General features: G+C 43.2%; 1 protein-coding gene across 1 annotated transcript in view; it reads right to left on the bottom strand.

The window, feature by feature from the left end:
- RAB40B (RAB40B, member RAS oncogene family) overlaps nucleotides 1-25,000 on the bottom strand; it is an 868,249-nt gene that overhangs the window by 446,700 nt on the left and 396,549 nt on the right. The gene's annotated exons all lie outside the window — the stretch shown is intronic.

The following is a 25,000-nucleotide window of genomic DNA, read 5'->3' as shown; positions in this document are numbered from 1 at the left end:
TGGACTTTCAAAACATGTGGTCTCTGCCCTTCCTAAACAGTTGTGTGATCATGACGTTAGTATATTTAAGTAAAGAAGGCTGTAGGAGGTGAAGCCCCCTACTTGGAGATGGAGACAGGCTTGCTCGCCTTCAAAAGAATCATTTCTGTACTTTTTTTTTCCTGATGACAGTATCATTTGCCATTCCTTTCAACTGGTTTGACATAATGCTTTCCTTGGTTTGGGTTACATTGGCATGTGCTTTGATCCTATAAAAACAAACCCACAAAACCATTTCCCTTTTGTTTACTGACATATTATACCACTACCAGGCTGACTGATTAAACAAGCAGGAAAGTACAGTTGTGTACACTTACCATAAAAGTAGACGTTTGAGTGTTTTCACTGTTGCAGTCATCACATTTGGGTTATCTGCCTGCAGGTAGCCCTCAGCCGGCCTGAATACCAGCGTCTTAGGATTCCTGCGTCAGATGCTGTCTCTTCTTCCATGACGTCAGGTCGTCGGGGGTATAAAACATGCAGCCAACGCCATTACGTTAGTTTTTCTTGCCCCACAATGGGAAGCAAATATATGTTATGGTACACCTCCAACCAGAAGCAAATACACCAGAAAAACTTAAATATACCAAACAAGAAGGAAAGGTAGAGCCAAGAGAAGTCAGGGGGCTGGAGGGAGGGTAACCAGGACTGGAACAGTGAATACACTCGAACATCTACATTTATGGTAAGTGTACACAACTGTACTATGTTCTTCGTGTTTCACTGTTGCAGTCATCACATTTGGGTTGATTCCCAAAGCTAAGGAATGGAGGAGGAAGTTAAAGAGCATTAGTGCCAGCTATTAAGCCCTGCAAGACTGCAGTGGCAAAACCAGCTCTGGATTTAGAAAAAAAATAGGCATGTGGTAATGCTTGGTGAAAGTATGTACAGAGCTCCAGGTAGCAGCTTCTAGGATATCCCTCGTAGGGACTCCTCTGAGAAAGGCTGCAGAGGTAGATGCAGCCCTGGTGGAATATGATGGGAGGGTGGCTTAATGGCTAAGGTGTTTGCCTTACAAACACAAGGTGCAGGGTTTGAGTCTCACAAGGGATAATTAACTAGGCTTAAAATGGCTCGCAAGGGCAGTTAGCTTAGTACTAAACTATGAACCTATGAACCCACTGTGGTAGGTTTTCCATGGTGCTTGTAGCATAAATAAATGCAATGGGCTATCCATTTTGAAATGGTTTGCTTTGAAACGGCCTTCCCCTCTGCCCCTGCAGCAAAGCCATCTAGCAGCTGTTCAGATTTTCTGTGAGGCTTAGTCCTGTCCAAATAAAATCTAAGTTGTCTGTGCACATCCAGAGAGTGCAGTATTCGTTCCCCTTTGTTTTAAAAAAGTAGGCAAGTGAATGGACTGATTTAGGGCAACACTAGGCACCACCTTGGGCATAAAGGAAGGATTTGTCCTGAGGGAAAACCTGCCTGCATGGAAGATAATGAACAATTCTACTGTCATGAGGGCCTGTAATTCAGACACTCTTCTTTCTGAAGTGATGGCCAGAAGGAAGGCTGTTTTCCAATAAAGGAATTTCAACTCTGCTGTTGCAGCTGGCTCAAAGGGGGGAAGAGTGAGCTTTTCCAATACAAAGTTAAGGTCCCAGGCTGGAGTGGGGAGCTCTCCTGGGGGGTCTTAAACTTTTGGCCCTTCTAAGGAATTGTTTTAGCAAGGAGTGAGAGAAGAGGGGTGGCTCAGTATTATAATGTGCTGAAATGACAGAGGCATGAATTTTAATTGATGAGAAGGATAGGCCCTTGTGGAGCATTTCTATTAAGTACTGAAGAATAAGAGGTAAGCTGGGCACCGTTGTGCCCATCCCCTGAGTCTGGCTCAAGGAACAGTATCTTTTCCATTTTTCAGCATAGGATTTTCTAGTACTAGGCCTCCTTGCCAACAGAATGACATCTAGCACCTGCTTACTGAGGGATGCTATTGGAGAGCTCAAGGAATTAGCCAAGCTGCAAGGTTCAGGGTTTGAAGCTGAGGGTGCAGAATATGGCCCTCCTCCTGGGACAGCAGGAAGGGGTCTGAAGCAGGTGCCATGGTTCCAGCAGTGTCACACTGCGCAAAAGGGGGTACCAGTGCTGGCGCGGCCAGTCTGGTACAATCCATATTGTCCTTACCTTTTATGTTTGATCTTTACCAGAACCTTCGAGAGGAGAGGCAGAAGGGGAAGGCATAAACGGAGTGGCTTTCCCAGGTAAAGGACAGGGCATCCACTTTCCAAGCTTGAGTGTGGGAAGTCCTTGTGCAGAATTTGTCCAATTGGTAGTTCTGAGGGGAGGCAAACAGGTCTACCTCTGGAGTCCCCCATTTGTTCCTCAAGAGGTTGAATATTTTTGGTTCTAGTTTCCATTCGTGTGGGTCCATGAGATTTCTGATTAAGTCGTCTGCCAGTGAATTTAGCTTGCCTGGCAGGAATTGAGCTTGTAGGTGCACTTGGTAGCTCAAGGCTGTGTTCCACAGAGCCATGGCTAGTCTGCAGAGAGGGTATGAGTGGGTTTCCCCCTACTTGTTTATGTACCACACAACTGTGGTGTTGTCTGTCTTTACCAATAGTTGTCCTGGAAGAATGCGATCTTTGAAGGCTGTCAAGGAATTCTGCACAGCTAACATTTCATTTGCTCTGAATGCACTGCCCTGCCAAGTGAGCCCCCCATGCATAGTCTGATGTGTCTGTTGTTAGGGTTTGGGCAGCAGGGGGTAGAGTGAAAGGGAGCCCCTTGTTGTGGTAGCAGGTCTCTGTCCACCAAAGGAACCCTGTTTTTATACAAGGAATGATAGGGATCATTGATTCCAGGTCCTAAGAATGTTGACACCACAGGCTTTTTAGAGGGTCTACATTAGAACATCGAAGTTTCAAAACTTTGAATGTTCTAATATCGACCCCTATTCAGCGAAAGCTGAAAACATCAAACATACAGAACAGCAAATTTTTTCCTAGGGAAAAAAATTGCTGTTCCAAAACACATACATACAACACAAGCACACCAAATAAACAGCAATCCACACACATACACCTAAAATCTTACACCTAACCCTACACTAAACTATACACACACCACTAACTCCAAACCATAAGCAGGAACGTAAACAGCAGTCTCACTATATTTAGAAGCGTCAGCTGCAAAATGAATAAAAATCCATCAAAGTAACTGGATCGCAGTATAAAATCCTTTACAATACTTTATTGTGACAAACAAGTAAGCGCTTTCAGCATCAGGCTTCGTCAGACATTGTAATTTACACACAAAGCAGAGTTTAAATAGTTAAAACATCTGATTATAATAACTGACGTCAGCTCATCTATTAAGACTTAAAGCAACAAAATATATAGCTTACTATTTCAAGTGAGAATAGGTCGCATGGGTGGATTTGACCGGGACTTATGAATCTTGGGAAGACCTTTTATAACTGGAATTAATGGATTATTAACTTTCAAATATTTAAGCAGGCTCCTGGTTATTATAAAGCTCTTTACTAGGTCATCTAACATATCATAAACTTGAAAAACCTTACTAGTTATTACATCCATATCTATTTTCAGGTAGTATGTGTCATCACATAACATTGTTCTCATGCTACCTAAGTAATTTTCAAGATCCAATATGACAATAGGACCCCCCTTATCAGCTGGTCTAATGACTATCGACCGGTCCTTCATTAAATCAGAAAGTGCTTTACGTTGTTGAAAAGTTAAATTGTTCCTCCGACATGTCGCCTTATACTTAAAGTTCTTCTCGTGGTATTTATATAAATCATTCTCCACCAATTTGGAGAAAGTATCTAAAATGGGATGTAACGGAGGTATGTAAGTACTAACTGTTTTAAAGACATTATTATTATAACCTGTTTCATTACTTGTTGTATTGTTAAATCCAAAATCAAGTTTCAATTGTACATTCCTCACATACATCTTAATGTCTAAAATAGACTCAGTTATATCACTGTTCCTACTAGGTATGAAGGTAAGCCCTTTATTAAGGACCTCTTCTTCATATCTACTTAACAACTTATGAGACAAATTCGTCACTAAGGACCTTCGACCCTCCCCCACATTTTCTTCAAAGTTGGACCCACATAGTCCCCTCCTGGCCCCTTCCGCTTCTGTCGTCCCCTGCTCATGGATCTGGATCTCCCGCCTGGAGGGGGGAGTTCTATTGGGAAAGGGGACTGCATCTTAAAATTCAACGTCACTGTTAAACTTGTGGCTGGTTTATTCTGACCAATCTTCCTCCTAACTACAGGTCCATCGCTGTTACCAGCAGGTCTAATATTGGTGCTGGTGGATTCAACATCATGATTGACACCATTTTCTAAAGTAACACACTCATCATTCGAGGTAACTGTGTCGACATTGTCATTATCTAAAACATTCATACAATTTACTTCATTAACCTTGGTGGTGATCTTACTAGAATCAATGACAATACTATTATTAATATCGGTATTCCTGTTATTATTTTCACCAATATCACCAGTATTACTAGCAGCATTATGTGGATTAACAGAATTTCTCACTAAGGAGTTTCTTTCAGCAGTACTTAGCAGTCTATTATCAACACTCTGTCTCGGCCAAGTAAAAACATGACCGAGTTTAAAGTCCTTGACGTCTCTCGAAATCTTATTCCTTTTTTGCTCCAAGAGACGTTTCTCATATAATAATACATTGTCCATAAGTCTCTCCATACCTGTCGTTGCCTTAGGAAAATGGCTAACCGAACCATTTTCTATATTTGTTGAATATTATTTGAGACCCATTGTTGAGGCTAATCCATTTATTTTAAAGGATAGTAAACAGTTTTTGATAGATTTATACGACTACACTAAAACATTAGGAGATAATGATTCTTACATTCTAGTCACACTTGATGTTAAGAGTTTGTTTACAGTTATACCCAATGAACTGGGTGCACTTAGTGTGCAACAATATCTTGACCTGAACTCTGATTTGGATGGTAGCATTATTGATTTGTTGGCATTATTTTTGGAGACGGTACTCGACAATAATGTGTTTGTCTTTAATGAGGAACTTTACATTCAGAAGCACGGCGTAGCTATGGGCACCTCGTGTGCCAACAGCTACGCCAACATAGTAATGGCTGAATGGGAATATGATTCTCTCTTTCCATTAAGTGAATTCCAACAGTATGTAGGATTTTACAGGAGGTTTGTTGACGACCTCTTTTTAATTTGGAGAGGAAATGAGGACCAACTAGATGATTTTGTGGGATCTATGAATAATTTAACTGAGTTCCTCAAGTTCACATTATGTTCCTCTAGGACACATATTTCTTTTTTAGATTTTAATGTTATGAGACTTGAGAATGGCTTGTTGAATACCTCAGTTCATAGGAAAACATGCTATAGGAACACTTTATTACACCGAACTAGCATGCATCCCAAACATGTTTTTGATAATGTGATGAAGGGCCAAGTCATGAGAGCTTCAAGGCTAAACCCTTCGGAAGAAGGTTTTGGGAATGAACTGAGAGGACTTAAATCAAGATTAGTTGAAAGATGCTATAAAGAGGCAGATGTTATTAAAACTATATCAGTGGTACAAGATTTAAGGGCATCTAGGGCACGCCCATATTTTTCAGAGAGGGGCAATAACCTAGAAATGAGACAACCAACAAGGAGCATAGAGCTGAGTGTACCAATATACTTTACAAGTGATGTTCAGTATATAAAAGATATTGTGGAGAAACGTTGGGAGACACATCTTTTGGATAATGGCATAAGTAGTATTGTTGGTATTAAACCCAAGTTTTTATATAAGAACAAGAGAAATCTGAAGCAACTGTTATGTAAACATCTGATGAATTTGCCTAACCAGCTATCCGTTGTTTCAAATTATAATACCATACCTTGCAATCATTGTAACCAATGCAGGTATATTGACACAGCCAATGTCTTTAGACATCCAGTGACGGGTAAAGAATTCTCCTTTCATACTAGGACGGACTGTCTTAGTACCAATGTAGTATATCTTGCCAAGTGTCTGTCATGTCAAGCATTCTACATTGGTAAAACTAATAGACAGTTAAGAGAACGCATTAGGGAACATACCTATCACATGCATATAGGCTCTGAACACAATGCGTTGGCTAAACATCTAAGATCAATGGGTATTGCACACATTTTTAGTTTTTGTGTCATGCAGGTTATAGCACCTAGCATTAGAGGTGGAGACATTGACAATTATACCCAGGAATGTGAATTGCGTTGGATTGTTCGCTGTAGAGTGGATCAATCCCCTGGGTTGAATGACAGGGTTCATCTGCAACCGATCCTGAAGAAAAGCAGATTACAGAGACCTAAACAATGTTAGTTCTGAGATCCGAGCAATGGTAGTTCCTTAGAATTGTAGAAGTTGGCATATCAAGTTTCATTTAGTTCTTAAATTATGCTCACATTTTTAGGTAATATTTTATGTAGGCTATGGAGTTAGTTGGTTTTAATAGGTTAAGTTGATGTTAATTTTAATTTTAATGTGTTCATTTTTGTTTAAATTTATTTTCATTCTCACTTGAAATAGTAAGCTATATATTTTGTTGCTTTAAGTCTTAATAGATGAGCTGACGTCAGTTATTATAATCAGATGTTTTAACTATTTAAACTCTGCTTTGTGTGTAAATTACAAAGTCTGACGAAGCCTGATGGCGAAATTGCTTACTTGTTTGTCACAATAAAGTATTTTAAAGGATTTTATACTGCAATCCAGTTACTTTGATGGATTTTTATTCATTTTGCAGCTGACGCTTCTAAATATAGTGAGACTGCTGTTTTCGTTTCTGCTTATGGTTTGGAGTTTATGGTTGATTCATTCTATTATTTTTACGGCAGGAACGTATTTCCCTTTGTGGTTCTTTTTATTCTGGTTGTGGTATACACACACCGCTAACTATCCACTTACCTTAACCCAAACCCTAACCCTAAGTTCCGTCACTATCGCCCACTCACCTCACCCACGCCCTAACCCTAACTCACCTACCCTGCCCTAACCCTCACGTTCACATAATCACACAATTACCTAACCCACCCTAACCCTCACGTCCCTCACGTCCACACAATCGCACACATACCTAACCCGTGCCCTAACTCACCTAATCCGCCCTAACCCTCACGTCCACACAATCGCACACATACCTAACCCGCACCCTAACCCTAACTAACCTAACCAGCACTCAATCGCACACTTACCTGAACCCGACCCATAACTTTCCACCACAGAGCTGAAAATACCGAAGCAACAGAAATGAACAACTGAATTCTTTCCCTAGGAAAAAATTTGTATTTCTGTTGCTTCAATATTTTCAGCTTTCGCTGAATAAGGGTCGATATTAGAACATTCGAAGTTTTGAAACGTCGATGTTCTAATATAGACCCTTTTTAGATACCATTGGAGTTTCCTCATATGCAGTCTTGCATATGGAATTAGTAGAATGCAAGAGGCCATGAACCCCAGGGCCTGCAGCATTTTCCTTGCAGATAGCTGGGGTTTTGTGGCCAAAAGTTTGAAGTAGGTTGTCAAATAAACTTGTTTCTCTGGAGTGAGAAAAGCCATCTGGGAAGTTGTGTTCAAGCTTTCTCCTGTGAATACAATCTGTTGGCAGGGTACTAGGTGAGATTTCTTTTCATTTATGGTGTACCCCAGTGAGGTTAGAAGTTTCTTTATGAATGCCAGATGTTGTAAACACAAGTCCTGGCTTTCTGCCTGAATCAGACAATCATCCAAGTATGGGTATATTTAAATATTTCTCTGCCTGCAAAATACAATGGCTGGGCTAGACACTTTGTGAATACCCTGGGTGCAGTAGATAAGCCAAAGGGAAGTGCAGAGAACTGATAGTGCATGGAGCCTGCCCTGAAGCGTAGGTATTTCCAGCAAGATTCCCTTACTGGAATGTGCAGGTAAGCTTCCTTTAAGTCTAAAGTTGCCAGCCAGGCATCTTTGCCTAGCAGAGGAAGAAGCTGTTGAAGGGTTAGCATTTTGAATTTTGGAATTACCAGAAAGAAGTCCAGAATAGGATGCCAGGAGTTGTCTTTTCTGGGTACCAGGAAAAGTCTTGAATACAAACCTTGTCCCCTTTGTTCTGCTGGGACAGGTTGAATAGCCCTGATACTTAGAAGAGAGAGAACCTGCTGTTGGGCCTCTGCCCACTGATTTGGGGGTAGGTCTGGCCAACCGTATGGGGTTGGTAGTGTGTGGAAGTGGAATCTGTATCCTTGGGAAACTATGTTTAAAAACCATTTGTCCTGGGTAATAAATTCCTAGTTTTTGCATGCAGGGCGAGCTTTCCTCCTAAGGGAGCAGGCAGCTGAGCAGGGTTTGGAAGGGTTAAGGTTAAGTCATTGTACCATTTTTCCATGAGGGGGGGTGGCTTACTACTCCCTGCTTTGGAAGTGGAAGCCCCCCCCCCACTGCTTAGGTCTGTGTGCAGCCTGAGACTGTAACCTAGGTGGTCTGCTGTTCCTGGGTTTGGACTGAGAAGGCCTGGAAGAGACTGGAAAGGTCCAATTCTTTGAAGGCCAATGCCTACTAAATCTGGGAGGCTGTACTTGTAGGAAATCTTTAACAGTTTGCATAGATTTATTTTTTTCCGCCATCCTTTTGAGGATTTCTTCTGCTTTGTTGCCAAAAAGGCGGTCTTGGTTTAAGGGAGCATACAGTAATTTAGCTTTAACATGATCTGGCAAGTTTTGCTCCTTAAGCCAAGCATGCCTTCTAAGTACAGACCCAGTGACAGCAGCCCTGCAAGATGCTTCTAAAGCATCAAAACCATATTGCAAAGTATGTTTACCAACTTGTTCTGCAGAATGCATTAAATCCTGTAATTCTTTGTGTTCAGCACAGTCAGGAATCAACATCATTTTCTGTTTAAGTAGTCCCGTAATATGCTGCTGATACTTTAACATATGAAACTGGCAATTTAAAGCCCTAATGACCAAAGCAGCAGAAGTATATACCTTCTTACCCCATCTGTCTAAGGCTCTAGAATCTTTATCAGAATGGGTAGGATTATTAGCAGCATTAGCCTTAATGCCTTTTGGTCCTTGGGAAATGTTTTTTGGATCCGCAGCCGGATTCTTAAAGAGGAACTTGTGAGAGTCAGGTACTCTATAAAGTGTATAGGTTTTCTGGGAGCTGGAGGTAAAGTGTCTGGGGAAAGGCTAAATTCCAAGAAAGCATCATCTACAATGTCAAGAACAGGAGGGATAGCTAAAGGCCTGTGTTGAGGAAGGAGTAAGAATTCCCTAAGCCTCTTTTTGGAGTAAGAGTAATCCTGGCTTTCCCAGCGGAAATGCTCCCTAAGAGTGTGCAAGGTTTCACCAAAAGAAACATCTTCTGGAGGGGAAGCAGAGGGAATGGAATCCTCTGCATCAGAATCCTCATAGGTAGATCAGGGCAAATCCTGGTAATCAGAAGGAACAGAAATTTCAGATTCCTGGTCAGAAGAATCAGAAGGAAAATCAATTCTAAGTCTCTTAGAGGGGGAAGGCTGGCTTCCTCTAATTAAGGTAATAAGGTCTTCAGCCATTCTAAGCATTTGTTTTTTAGGCATATGGGTCTGAGCCTGCGGATTGGACATCGGTTTCCTAGCCGTGGTGCGGGTTTTAGGCCTGGATGAAGATGATGGCGTTGGTTTAAAATGCAAGTCTGTAGGCCTGAATACACTCTCAGAAGTCCAAGGTAGAGACATCTGCAGGTTACATAGTTGAAGAAGCATCTCGTGGCATACTGGACTCCGAATGGGTCTCAGTAGAGGCCTGCGAATCTGAAGTAGCGGGTATCAGGGGCTGCAAAAGCACCTTACTGAGTACCGACAGACTGGCGACTAGCATAAAGGAAGCGTCATCTGCAGTTTTAGACCTATGGGGTTTGTCTCTGTCTTTATCCTTACAATTTTTTAGAAGATCGGTAGTCAGATGGCCTAACGAAGCCATTTCGGAGAACTGAAACCGAGTACTAAAATAATTTGCTGCAAATATAGCCTGACGACAAATCGTTTGGGGGGTTGAACAAGGCACAAAACCGACAGCGAGAGATGTCATGGTCTGGGCCTAACAGGGAATCGAGTACGAATGAAAATCTTTATGAGGTATTTGCTTTCCACAGGTAAAACAATTGTTAACTTTTACTGACATTGGTTGGAGCAAGAAAAAAGATCCCAACGGGGTACTTATCTTTTTGAAGACTTCGGTTCTGAAACTCGAAAATGAAAATTTCAAGAGTCGGCCGACCAGCACTTGTGAACTGCTTCTGCTTCGGGCACCGCACAGCAAGAAAGACTAACGTAATGGCGTCGGCTGCATGTTTTATACCCCTGACGACCTGATGTCATGGAAGAAGAGACAGCATCCGACGCAGGAATCCAAAGACTCTGGTATTCAGGCCGGCTGAGGGCTACCTGCAGGCAGATAACCCAAATGTGATGACTGCAACAGTGAAACACGAAGAACATCCCAAGAAGGAGAAAAGCTGCAAGATTTCTGCAAGTCCACTTTGACACAGAAATCCGCTGAAATCATTACTTCCCATCCACACCTCCTATGTATGTACAGGAAGTGTCAAAGCATATTACCAAAGCATGTATCTAATTATTTGGACATGCAGCTTGAAAAAAAAAATAAACTGTAAAGGACAAGGATCAGCTAATGCAAAAACACATCACGATTATGTTATCTGGATAAAGCTGAAAATTTTCACAGAAAGCCTTGACAGTCAAGTTGTTTAAATGACACCCATTATTCTAGAAAACAACGGCTGGCAAGCTAAATAGCAGCAAGCCATCATTTGTCCAAGGCAGGTCAGCTCGGACTCGGGTTTCAGTGGGGGGAGGGGGAAGGTGGAGAAAGTACAGTTTTGTACCTACCATAAATGTAGATGTCCGATAGGTATGCATCTGCAGTCCTAACAAATGGGTTGTCCTGCCTCAGGCAGCCCTTCGGTCGGCCGGATTCCAAAGTCTGGGTCTGGCCTCGGCTGATATCGCACTTCACCCAACATCATAGCTGCTTGGGTATAAAGGCATCAGCCGACGCCATTTTCCTCAGTGTTTCCTGCCCCAGATGCCAGGTACCCTCTAGGAAGGCTAAATTTGGATAAATGCAGATAATTCCAAACAGTAGAAAGCTAAATATATATATACATATATACATACAAACAAATACACCATAACAGATTCCCCCAGCTAGCTAAATGAGGGGTATGTACCCTAGGAATACCACAGAGGGGAAGATGGGTGGGTAATCCTGACTGCAGATGCATACCTATCGGACATCTACATTTATGGTAGGTACAAAACTGTACTATGTCCTTCAAGGATGCATCTGCAGTCCTAACAAATGGGTAGAATACCATAGCCAAACTGGGGGAGGAGGCACTAAGATAATGATGGTGTAGTTAAGATCCCTTGTAAAACAGCAGTTGCAAAACCTGCTCGGGATCTGGAGTATAAAGGAAGATTATAATGCTTGGCAAATGTATGCAAGGAGCTCCAAGTAGCAGCTTCTAAAATGTCTTTGGTAGCCACTCCTCGTAGGAAAGCTGTAGTGGTGGCTGTAGCTCTTGTGGAATGAGGCCTGATATTTTCAGGAGTTGTCTTTCCATGAAATGAGTAGCAGAATCGAATGCAATTTCCTATCCATTTTGAGATTGTCTGTTTTGAAATTGCTTTTCCTTGCACTCCTGTTGCATATGCTACCAGAAGCTGGTCAGTTTTTCTGCTGGCCTTGGTTCTGTCCAGATAGTAGCACAGTTGTCTGTGCACATCCAAGGTGTGTAGTAGTTTCCCCCCCATGTTCTGTGGGTTGGGGAAGAATGTAGGTAAATGTATAGCTTGGTTCAAGGATACCCTGGATACCACCTTTGGCATAAAAGTAGGATTGGTTCTCAGAGACACTCTATCCTGATGGAAGATAGGGAAAGGCTGTACTGCCATTAATGCCTGTAACTCAGATACCCTTCTTGCTGAAGTGATTGCTAGCAGGAAGGCAGTTTTCCAAGATAAGAACTGTAAGTCTGCTGTTGCTGCTGGTTCAAAAGGGGGAAGTGTTAATTTTTCTAGCACAAAATTGAGATCCTATGCAGGCAAAGGTGGTTTCCTTGGAGGCTTTACATTTTTGATCCCTCTCAGAAATTGTCTGAGGAGAGGATGAGAGAAGACTGGAGGATCCATGTTGTACTCTGCTGAAATTGCTGATGCATGTATCTTAATGGAAGAATAGGACAGGCCATTGTGGAACAGTTCTGCTAAGTATTCCAGGATGTGTGGTAGGTTTGCTAGTGAGACATTTTCTCCCTTTTTTGCACTCCAAATGAGGAATTTTTTCCATTTGGCTGAATATGTTTTCCTTGTGGAGGGTCTGCGAGCCTCCAGGATAATGTCCTTAACCCTCTGAGATAAATCAAGTTGGTTTTGTTTTATGCAATTTTCCAAGCAGTTAGCTGCAGTGTTTTTAAGTTTGGATGCAGGGTCTTGTAGTTGTTCTGCGTTAGAAGTAAAGGACATAGAGGTAGATGCCATGAATGCATCCGAGACATGCTTCTCAGTAGCGGGTACCAATGTTGCCTTGGCCAGTCTGGAGCTATCAGAATTACCTTTGGCTGTTCCTCTCTGATCTTCAGTAGAACTTTGTACATCAAAGGAAGAGGTGGAAAGGCATATACTGTCAGGTCCTTCCAGCTGAAAGAAAGGGAGTCCACCCTCCAGGCAAGTGGGTGGTATACTCTTGAGCAGAACTTCTTCAGTTGGTGGTTGTGTGGGGAGGCAAACAGGTCTGTCTCTGGCATTCCCCATTTCTGTGTTATGGTTTTGAAAATATCTGGATGCAGCATCCATTCGTGAGCATCTGTGGTAGTTCTGCTTAAGCTGTCTGCTAGTGAATTCTCTTTTCCTGGTACAAATCTGGCCTGCAGTTGGATGTTGAGATTCAGGGCCAAGTTCCACAGGTCCATTGCCATCCGGCATAGAGGGTATGAATGTGTGCCTCCCTGTTTGTTGATGTACCACATGACTGTGGTATTGTCCGTCCTTATCAGCAGGTGTTCTTGCTGGATGCATGGTCTGAATGCCTCGATTGCATGTTTCACTGCCAGCATCTCCTTTAGATTTATGTGTAGATTCAGCTGGTCTTGTGACCATAGGCCTTGGATACACTTGTCTTCCATGTGTGCCCCCCAGCCTAGGTCTGAGGCGTCCGTGGTGATGGTCTGCCTCGGATGTGGTTTGTGGAAAGGCAATCCTCTGTTTATCTGACAGGTCTGAGCCCACCACAGGAATTCTTTTTTCAGACATGGAATGATTGGTATCTGGGCTTCTAAACTGTGTCTGTGCTGAGACCATACATTCCTTAGGTACCATTGTAACTTTCTCATATGCAGTCTGGCATGTGGGATCAATATTATGCAGGATGCCATGTAACCCAGGGCCTGCAGGACTTTCCTTGCAGTAAGCTGAGTTTGTCTTGTTAATGCCATGAAATAGACTGTTAGTTGCTTTTGTTTTTCCTCGGTGAGAAAAGCCATCTGAGTTATTGTGTCCAGTTCTGCACCCAAAAATGTTATCCTTTGGGATGGTTCTAGTCTTGACTTTTGTATGTTGACTGTGTATCCCAAGGCTTGCAGCAGTTGTATGACATTGGCCAAATCCTTTATTAATTTTGTCTTGTTGTCCACTTGTATTAGGCAGTCTTCCAGGTATGGGTAGATTTGAATTCCCTGAAGCCTGCAATGAGCAATTACTGATGCCAGGCAATTCGTGAATACTCTGGGCGCAGTAGATAAGCCAAAGGGCAATGCTGAGAATTGATAATGCTCTGATCCTGCAAGAAATCTGAGGTGTCTTCTGCAATCTGGTCGTATAGGGACGTGCAGGTATGCCTCCTTGAGATCTAGAGTCACCAGCCAAGACTCCTTGCCCAACATGGGAAGAAGTTGCTGTAGGGTCAGCATTTTGAATTTTGGAACAATGAGATATGTGTTCAGTGCGGACAAATCGAGAATAGGCCTCCATTGATTTTCTTTTCTTGGTACAAGGAATAGTCTGGAGTAAAATCCTTGGCCTTGTTCCATAGATGGTACCTTTTCTATTGCTCTCATCCTTAGTAAACTGATGATTTGTTTTAGAGCCTCTGATTTCTGGCTTGGTGGAAGGTTTGGCATTCCTCTCTTTTTTGGTAGAGTGTGGAAGTGAAACCTGTAGCCCTTGTCTATTGTTTGTAAAGTCCATTTGTCTTCTGTAATACAATGCCAATTTCTTGAGAATAAAGCTAGCTTTCTGCCCAAGGGTGCTTCCAGTTGTTCCCTGGTAGGCGGAATCAGAGCCAAGTCCTTGTGTCTGTCCTGTAGAAGTGGTTGTAGTCGCAGCTGTGGCGGCACTTCTTTGGTTGGCAGGTTACCACTGACGACCCCTGTAGGCACCCCTAGATTGACCTCTGCCTCTTGGGCGTCTATTTCTGCCTCTCTGTGCTCTGGAGGTGTCTGGAAAGGACCAATTCTTTGAAGGCCAATTTCTGCTAAACCTCGGAGGTTGGACCTGCAAAAAATCCTTTGCTGTTTGGACAGATTTTGCTTTTTCTTCCACTTTCTTTAGAACCTCCTGTGCAGGGGAGCCAAACAAACTTTGTTTCTCCATAGGGGCATCCAGGAGTTTAGACTTAACATGGTCTGGTAGGGATTGTTCTTTTAACCAGGCATGCCTTCGAATCACTGCTCCAGTCATAGCTGATCTAAATGAAGCCTCCAGTGCATCATAGCCACATTTTAAGAAATGATTACTGACCTGCTGAGAGTTGTGTACCAAATCCTGAAGGGACTTACGGTCTAAAGGTTCTGGGGAGGCCAGCTTTTTATTCAGCTGATCTAACAATAAGTCCTGATACTGTATCATGTGAAATTGACAGTTTAAAGCCCTGGCAGAAAGAGTAGCAGATGTATAAACCTTTTCACCCCATCTCTCTAATGCTCTAGATTCTCTTTCAGATGGTAGTGGGTTTTTGGCAGAGGCAGCTGCAACACCTTTAGGGCCCTGAGAAATGGTTTCTGGGTCTGCAGCATGAGCCTTATACAAGTGGTAGTGAGAATCCGGGACCCTGTAGTATCTATCAGGCTTTGCAGGGGCCGGGGGAAGAGAATCAGGGCAGTACTGGCATCATTGTATGCATCATCAACAACTGATAGTACAGGTGGAATGGCTAAAGGCCTATGCTGTGGTAAGTGTAAAAAAGTCCTTAGCCTTTTCCTGGAATCAGAAAAATCCTGACCCTGCCATTGGAAGTGTTCCCTCATTGAGTGTAGGGTTTCCCCAAAGAAAATTCTTCTGGAGGTGAGGCAGAAGGAATGGAGTCTTCTGCATCAGAATCCTCATAAGGTGAGTATGGGCCTTCCTGATGGTCCGATACATCTGAACCATCCGAGGAGTAGTCAGAGGACAGATGTTCAGGGGGTTCAGTCCTAGGCCTCTTTTCAGGAGGGGGTTGTGAGGCCCTGTCTGGGTGAGGTTGGGTTCCCCTGATCAGAGAAATAAGGTCCTCAGCAAGGCTGAGAATCTGGGAACTTGAGGTAGGCCTGTGAGAGGGAGCTTTTGAAGGTAAGGCCTTGGAAAGTTTGGCTGCTTTAGCCCTGGAAAAGGCCTTGATAGACACAGAAGCAGGGGGTCTAGCTGCCCCACGTGCAGGAGTAGAGATGTCCAACGGAATAGTGTCAGACAACTCTTGTGTGCCTGCTACTTCAGCAGGAATTTCTGTAGCCGACTCAGCCATGGCCTGTGTGGCCTCGGTTATCAGAGGCATGCTTTCGGCCGACGGGAGAACCGAGGTCTCGGTTTCAGCCGAAACCGAGACACTCGCGGTAGGCCTAACCGTGGTTTCAGCCGAAACCGCGGGCCGCGAGTGTCGGTCCTTTTCTTTGCGTTTTCTAGCTAAATGAGTAGTCGGAGTCTCCGACAGCATTTTATATGCAAAAGTGGAGCCAAAAAACTCTTCGGCAAACTCCGACCGACGTCTGAGAGTCCGTCGGTTGAAGGAAGCACAGGCTAAACAAGCTGATACGTCGTGGTCTGGGCCTAAGCAAGGAAGGCAATAAGAGTGGAAATCCTTATGAGGTATTTGTTTCCCACAAGTTAAACAATTATTTACTTTGTCTGACATCGGCTGAGGCAAGAAAGAGTCCCCAACGGGGTACTTAGCTTTTTAGAAGTCTTCGGTACGCTGACATCTCTGGATCTGACCGACCGGCACTTGCGAACAGCTTCTGCTTCGGGCACTGCGCGGCAAGAAAGACTGAGGAAAATGGCATCGGCTGATGCCTTTATACCCAAGCAGCTATGACGTCGGGTGAAGTGTGACATCAGCCAAGGCCAGACTCAGACTTTGGAATCCGGCCGACCGAAGGGCTGCCTGAGGCAGGACAACCCATTTGTTAGGACTGCAGATGCATCCTTGAAGGACATCAGGTAGGGTCAGGATAGGTAGGAGGGCTGAAGTGGGCTGTCCAGGAGAAGGAGTGAAGTGTTGTACAAGCTTAAAAAAAATATATATTGATATTGTTGAGGCTTTGTTGCAAGGAGCTGAGGCCTACAGTTAGTCACATGGTAGGGCCTGTGAGCTGAGGCCTGCAGTTAGCCACATGGCAAGGTCTGGAAACTGAGGCCTGCAGGTAGCCACATGGCAGGGCCTGTGAGATAAGGCCTGCAGGTAGCCACTTGGGGCCTGGCCTGTGAGCTGAGGCCTATAAGTAGCCACATGGCAGGGCCTGGAAGCTGAGGCTGGAAAGTAGCCACAAGGCATAGCCTTTGGAGAGGATCAGAAATAATTGAGGGCCCTCAAGGGCAGTTTGCCTTAAACTATTTTATTTACATGGGACAACGATTTTGTATCAGAAAAAAGGCTAGTTACGTTACTGTTGATGTTTAAAGACATTTTGGTTTAAGAACAGGTAGGCAGATTGTTTAAGTTACTATCTGATGTAATGGCTTTAGTATGTGTAATCTTGTAATTCAAATCAGTTCATAGGTTCATAGGTAGGTACTAGGCTATCAGCCCAAGGGCCTACGTAAGCCTAGCCAACAAGGTTCTCTGGCTTACGCCACCCAAGAAAGTTATTTTCCTGTGCCACTGTCAAGGAGGGACACAGAAGTGATCCCCGGGGTGTATTTCCTTTTTCCCATCCACTCATCAAGATTTTTCTTGAAGAGTGCTAATGAAGAACTTTGCTTGACATAGATGGGTAGCCTGTTCCAGAGTATGGGAAGTCTCTGGGACAGGAATCTATCCCTCCAGCATGTCCTGTTTATTGTGATGACAAGGTTTATATTTTTGAAATGCCTGGAGATTAGGTTACAAACAGGCTAGAGGGTAAATTGTACTTGGAAGGTATCAGACTAAATTTAAATGACAGAATAGGTTTAAATTAATACTTCAAGTAGAGTTTACTATGGGATTAAGGGTCACTTAAGGAGTGAAACAAAGGCACACATGCCTAAGTGTGGCCTGTGGTTTAGGGATGTGATGCAAAAGGTTTTAGCAAAAGCTGAAATTGTTTCTTAGCAATCTAGCAAACAATATTTGTGGCCTGCAATTAATTAGATGGCTGGAGTCATTGAAGAATCACATGGCAAGGCTAGTGAGTTGGGGCCTGCTTGTAAGCTTAATACAACATAAATCATGTTTGGTTCACTAACTTGTTGTGCTTAATGCAAGTAAGTCATGTCTGGTTAATTTTCTTAGCAAATAAAATGAAATTAATAATAAAATAATAATACTACATAATTCAGCTGAGTAGGCCATTAAAGTTAATCTAGGTCTTATGGAATTTACAGCCATTTGCAGGTTGTAAATGAATACAATGGGTAATTGTGGATTGAAAGGTTGGGCAAAAAGTGGAAACTCTTTTGTTCAGGACCGCAAAGCCTATGCTTACGTTTGATAACCCTGTGGATTTATATGTTTTTTTATTTTACCTGCTAACACATTACTAAACCTTGGTGGAGTAAATTGCAGTTGGCTGGCTGGGGTTCTGTGTCTAAGTAGCAGAATATTGTAACCATTTCAATTTTAGTAGTGTTACTTTCTTTACGGAAGATTTAAATGAAGAAGGGCAGAAACAACCTGTGAGAGATGCACTTATATAGCCAAACTGGAAGCAAAGCTCTCTTCACCCAAGACTGGACTAGACAGTCAAGAGGAGAAGGTAAACACCTGCACCACACCACACTCATCACATAGTCCCTCAAAACCTACACCACCAAAACACACACATAGAAACACAAAACACACACCTACATTCGCGGAGGCTCTCAATAACCTAAAACCTAAAAAACCTGCCCAAGCATCAGGGACATCCAAAGCATAAACTCAAGCAAACTCCACCCCCCAACACAACCCAAATGACACACAGCCCACAAACTCAGTGTGCCACTCAACCACAGCCCATAAAGCACAACAACGTACCCAACACTCTAGTCATAGGTGACTCTATAGTCAGACACACTGATGTTCCACTCACTAGACTAAATAAGGAGAAAGTTACTGTCAGCTGCCTGTCAGGTGCCAGGATCCGCCACATAACGCATGCACTCAGATCACTCCACAATAAGTACAAAAAAATGACACTGTCATTGTCCATGTTGATATGAATGACCTGAGACGTACCTCCCTGGACTACATGAAAAGAGACATGGAGGAGCTCTCTGACCTTGTATCCCAGGCAGGTATGACCCTAACCCTGAGTAGCATCCTGCCATCACCCAGAATGATACCACAGTACAAGGACAAAATGATTGACTTCAACAATTGGCTAAGCTTCTGGTGACATTCTAAGGGGATCCAGTATTTGTCTGCCTGGGATGACATGATCGACAGTCCACAATGCTTTGTCAGAGATGGCCTGCACCTGTCGCCCTTAGGATTCCAGATACTGGCTAAGGCTCTTGCCACCCCTATAGTGCCTTTTTTAGGCAAGGTTCAAATGACAAATTCACCACCGTAACAGGTACAAGCAAGCAAAATCTGAGGGTAATGCTACTCAATTCTAGAAGTCTAAACCTCAAAATGCACTCACTCGAGGCACTCCTTAAAATGGAGAACATTGACATCTGTGCAGTGACAGAGACCTGGTTCAAAGCTCCGGAGAGCGCCCCTGCATTAACAGGCTTCAATTCATACCACACCTTTCGGCCACCTAACCCAGAAAGATGCACTAAAGGTGGAGGCGTGTCCATATTCATTAAGGATATCCACACCTCCAGGCTAGTTGCACAGCATAATGCATCCGAGATTATCCAAGTGCAACTAACTCTGGGCAAGACCACAATCCAAACTGTAGCTTGCTACAGACCCCCCACCATGCCCCAGGATTCACACTCCTCATTTCTTGATACACTGGAATGTATTAGGGTGCAATCCAACACCCTAATAATGGGCGATTTCAACTACCCCACCATTAACTGGGAAAACTACTCATGTACCAACTCTTTTGCTCAACGTTTTCTAGAATTCATAAATTCCAATGCCTTGGATCAACTTATTCACACCCCCACCAGGGGCGACAATATCCTAGACCTGGTCATTACCAACATGGTTCCACACCAGAGGTCAATTCCTCGTTGGTCAGATCCGACCACAAGCTAATCAGCCTAGACATCCACATCCCACCCCCAGCCCCAATTAGGGAAACCATCGTAAAAAAACTTCTACAAAGCCAACTTCACACTTCTTAAGACAGAAGTGGCAAACTTCATGACACCCATGCAGACGGACAATAGAGGTATGACTGCCGAATCCTACACAAATGCACTTTATAAGTACTTACACGAGTGCATGGATCATGCTATCCCTAATAGAACCAAGATGTTATCCTCCAAAAAAAGGAAGCCAATCTGGTGGTCCTCTGCCATAAACAAACTCTACAACAGAAGAAAGAAACTGTTGCAAAAAAGAGTAAAATCCCATGACTGGAGGAACTCCCTGGTCAACCTCAGTAAGAAGCTGAGATCCCTCATAAAATCCTCCAAAGCTAGTTATGAAAACAAAATTGCCACTGACTCTAAAGACAACCACAAAGCATTCTATAGCTATGTCAAGAATCTAAATGGGAACACTCAGATCTGCTCTGAGTTACAGCACGACGGCACTAAATATACAGACCCAACTGATATTGCCAACATCCTAGCAGATAGGTTCAGTGCTAACTTTACCCCCCTCTCACCCCCTAGAGGGCCCATCTCTGTACCGGAAGAATGCAAAGTTCCTATAATCATGGCTGCACAGGTAAAAAACACACTCTCCAAAGCCAAGAACACAGCATCCATGGGACCTGACAATATCCCAAGATGCGTTCTACACGAACTACAGAATGAACTGGCACCCTACCTAAGTACCATGTTCAATCATTGCCTCACCTCAGGCTTTGTACCCACTGAATGGTGCACCGCGATGGTTATCCCAGTCCACAAAGGGAGAGCCACGACGGACCCCGGGAACTACCGCCCCATTAGCCTGATGAGCCTGGTCTGCAAGGCCATGGAACGTATCGTTGTGGAACTCATAAACAAAGACATTGGTAATCTCCAAACTCTGGACCCTACCCAGTTTGGATTTGTAAAAGGCAGATCATGTCTCCTAAACCTGATTGACTTCTTTGAAGCAGTCACCAAAACCATAGATGAGGGTAAAATGGTTCACACAGCTTATCTAGATCTCGCCAAGGCTTTCGACACCATCCCCCACTCTGGAATTATAGATAAGCTCACTAAACTAGGTATAAATCCCTATGTCACAAGATGGGTTGCCAACTGGCTCACGGACAGAACCCACACTGTGAAAGTAGCGGATTCCAAATCCGACATCAGACCAATGACAAGTGGAGTACCACAGGGTTCAGTCCTGGGTCCTCTCCTGTTTGGTATCTACTTCCCTGAAGTGCAGGCCAACACAGAAGGTATTTGGCTAACAAAGTTTGCAGATGACTGCAAACTAGGAGCCATAATCGAAACTCCTAGCGATGTGGACAAACTACAAAAGGGCCTCACTGAGACAGATACCTGGTGTCAAAGCCATGGCCTGAAGCTCAATGCCAAAAAGTGTATTGTCATCCCCTTTGGTAAAAACTCTGTACCCATGAACTACCACATAGCTGGTAGTCTACTTAATGCCGAAAATGTGATAAGAGACCTTGGGACACAGGTGGACAGTAGTCTCTCCTTTGATAATCACATCGCCACAGTGGTCAGGAAATCCTTCTATGTGGCTCATCTCATCACAAAAGGATTCTCATCCAGAAAAAAAGAGGTCATTGTTCCCCTCTACTCATCACTCATTAGACTCATTATATAGTACAACGCCCCTTTTGGTATGTACCTCACAAGGCATCTACAACAACTGGAAAGACCACAGAAATACCTCACAAAGAGGATTACTGGCCTCAAACAGATGCCCTATGCAGAACGTCTCAGAAAACTATAGCTTTACTCCATCGCATATCACCTACTCAGGGGCGATCTCTGCCTAACATACAAAGCTATGTCAAACCCAGAGCTGTTGGACATGCTCCACTTAAAGAAATCCCAATCCCTCCGAGCTACACGCTCTAGGGACCTAAACCTTGTCACCACAATAAACAGAACATGCTGGAGGGATAGATTCCTGTCCCAGAGACTTCCCATACTCTGGAACAGACTACCTATCTATGTCAAACAGAGCTCCTCATTAGCACTCTTCAAGAAAAATCTTGATGATTGGATAGGAAATGGGAAATTCACTCCGGGGATCACTTCTGTGGCTCTGCTCGACAGGGGCACAGGAAAATAAATTTATTGGGTGGCGAAAGCCAGGGTACATTTTTTGCCTAGGCTTGTATGGGCCCTAGGGCCGATAGCCTAGTACCTACCTATGAACCTATGAAAGGTGGGGGGAGGTAATGGGTCAGTGCACATAATTTCTTCAGGAAAGGCTGAAATATTTCATATGAGGTCAAAGCTTTGACTTGCTGGTAATATTTAGTTGGGTTTTTAGTTATCACTGCAAAGTGGCTTGGTGAGACAGAAAACATATTTAAAGCATTTCCCTGTTTGAGAAAGCATGATTATTTCCAAATGGGCAAAAGTTTCATTTTAGCTGCTAATTCAAGCTAACATCTTAAACCATGGCTGTAAAATTTGCAAGAGAAGAAACACTAGCTTGTATTTGCTGCAAGAAGAAGGTTTTCTCATCCCCCAATTCCTGCGGTGTAATTAGGTTTTATAGGGGTAGGTTTGGTGGAGACAAAACAGATCAGATAGCACTATGCACTTACAAAGGGAAAGGGGGAAGTTTTATGGCATTCCACTTACAGTTCTTGAGAGGAATGCTTTAAAGCCTTAGTAAAACCTTAGTAATTTTGGGGCACTGTAAAGACCCTTGAGTTGCAAAACTTCCTTAACAGTCACTTTGTTAGCTCACATATTTTTGTAAGTTGATGGATGTGCAAATGCACTGTCTTGCCTTTAGATATCCACATCAGTTGGGTGGCAAGAATTCAGCAATACAAACAAGAAAGCTTAGGTAGAAAGAGGTAAATGATAACTTTGACTATTTCAAAATTACTTAGAAATCTGGAGGCATGTGAAGATGTCAATAATAATAAGAATAAAATAAATAAATAAAATACAGTTAATAAAAATAATATTAATAACACTCCAATTTGTTTAATAATAAAATAATAATACTCCAAAATAATATTAATAACACACCAATGATGATGGTGATAATAATAATAATAATAATAATAATAATAATAATAATAATAACAATCTGTGGTGATGGCCAGAAGGTCCTCTGTCATTAGGTAGAGGTTGCAGCATTCCTTTCAACTTCTTGGTTTAAGAATTCTGGGCAAAACCAAATAAATTTGTAAGTATTAATGACATTCATTTAGAAAGTTTTTAGAGGACCACAGATGCTCTGATGGTGTACATTTTCTGAGTATTAAAAAAAAAAAAAAAAGTCACAATAGAATTCACTTTGGGTGTTGGCTGTGGTAGTTTACATAGTGTTATTATGCAGTGTCGTCATGCAGGTTATATGGTTTAGCTTGTTGTGTAGTAAACTGCTACTCAGTAACAGCATGTTAAGATAGATTGTCAGCATTTTTGAATCATTTTGCATTATTCTGCAGATATCTATTTTGAGATATTCAGGAAAATGGGTCAGGGCTATATACACTCTGATGACCTTCCCTCACCTTTTTATTAGCAACCAGATGAATAAATGTTGGCACAAAACAAAGTGGTTAAAACAAATAAATGACATTTCAGTGTGTATGGTAGCAGATATGTAGACAAGCAAACCCAAATAGGTTCATAGGTTGGTACTAGGCTATCTGCCCTAGGGTCTATACAAGCCTAGCCATAATTCCCTGGCTATTTCTTCCCACATTTACTTCCCTGGAACCCTGTCTAGCAGGGCGACTGACGTGATCCCCGGGGTGAATTTCCTTTCTCCCATCCAATCGTCAAGGTTCCTTTTGAAGAGGGCCAAAGAGGCGCTCTGCTTGACATGTATGGGCAATCTATTCCAGAGTCTGGGGAGTCTCTGGGTCAGGAACCTATCCCTCCAGCATGTTTTGTTTATTGTGATGACAAGGTTTAGATCCCTGGAGCACATGGCTCTGAGAGATTGGGATTTCTTTAAGTGCAGCATGTCCAACAGCTTTGGCCTTGAATGTTAAGCAGAGCTAACCTCTGAGTAGACGATATGCGACATTGCATAGCTGGAGTTTTTTAAGGTGGTCAGTGTAGGGCATCTGCTTTAGGCCTGTGATTCTTTTAGTGAGGTATTTCTGCGGCCTTTCCAGTTGTTGCAGATGTCTTGAGAGGTACATACCAAACGGGGCATTGTATTCTATAATGGGTCTAATGAGGGATGAGTACAGTGGGACAATGACCTTTATTCTGGATGAAAAGCCCTTAGTAATGAGGTGTGCCACATAGAAGGATTTCCTGACTGTTATGGCGATGTGGTTATCGAAGGTGAGACCACTGTCCACCTGTGTCCCTACGTCTCTTATCACACTTTCGGTGTTTAGTGTACTGCCACCTATGTGGTAATTCACGGGTACATGTTTTTCCCAAAGGGTATTACTATACATTTCTTGGCAATGAGCTTGAGCCCATGGCTCTGGCACCAAGCATCTGTTTCTGTAAGGCCCTTTTGTAGAGTATCCACATCATTTGGGGATTCAATAATGGCTCCCAGTTTGCAGTCATCTGTGAACTTTGTTAGCCAGTCCCTTAGTGTTGGCCTGTACTTCAGAGAAGTAGATGCCAAACAAGAGCGGCCCCAGGACTGAACCCTGAGGTACTCTACTTGTCACTTGCCTGGAGCTGGATTTGGAGTCGGCTACTTTTACAGTGTGGGTTCTGTCAGTAAGCCAGTTAGCAACCCATCGAGTGAAGTAGGGATTAATGCCCAGCTTAGTAAGTCTATCTATGACTCCAGAGTGGGGGATGGTGTCAAAGGCCTTGGCGAGGTCTAGATAGGCTGTGTGGACCGCCTTACCCTCGCCCACGGCTCTGGAGACTGATTCAAAGGAGTCAGTCAGGTTCAGGATACAAGATCGGCCCTTCACGAACCCAAAGTGGGTGGGGTTTAGTGTCTGAAGGTTGCCAATGTCTTTGTTTATAAGTTCCATGATAACACGTTCCATAGCCTTGCAGATCAGGCTCGTCAGACTGATGGGGCAGTTGTTCCTGGAATCCAAGGTGGCTCCCCCCTTGTGGAGTGGGATAACTGTAGCTGTGCGCCACTCAGTGGGCACGAAGCCTGAGGTGAGGCTATTATTAAACATGACACTTAGGTGAGGTGCCAGTTCATTTTGTAGTTCATGTAATACACAGTCCGGGATGTTATCTGGTCCCATGGATGCTGTATTCTTAGCTTTGGAGAGTACATTTTTTACCTGTGTGGCCGTTATTACCA

This window comes from Protopterus annectens, chromosome 4.part0, assembly GCF_019279795.1.
Source record: "Protopterus annectens isolate FY-2018-M chromosome 4.part0, PAN1.0, whole genome shotgun sequence".
NCBI lineage: Eukaryota > Metazoa > Chordata > Ceratodontiformes > Protopteridae > Protopterus > Protopterus annectens.
This window is presented reverse-complemented; position numbering and strand designations above follow the sequence as displayed.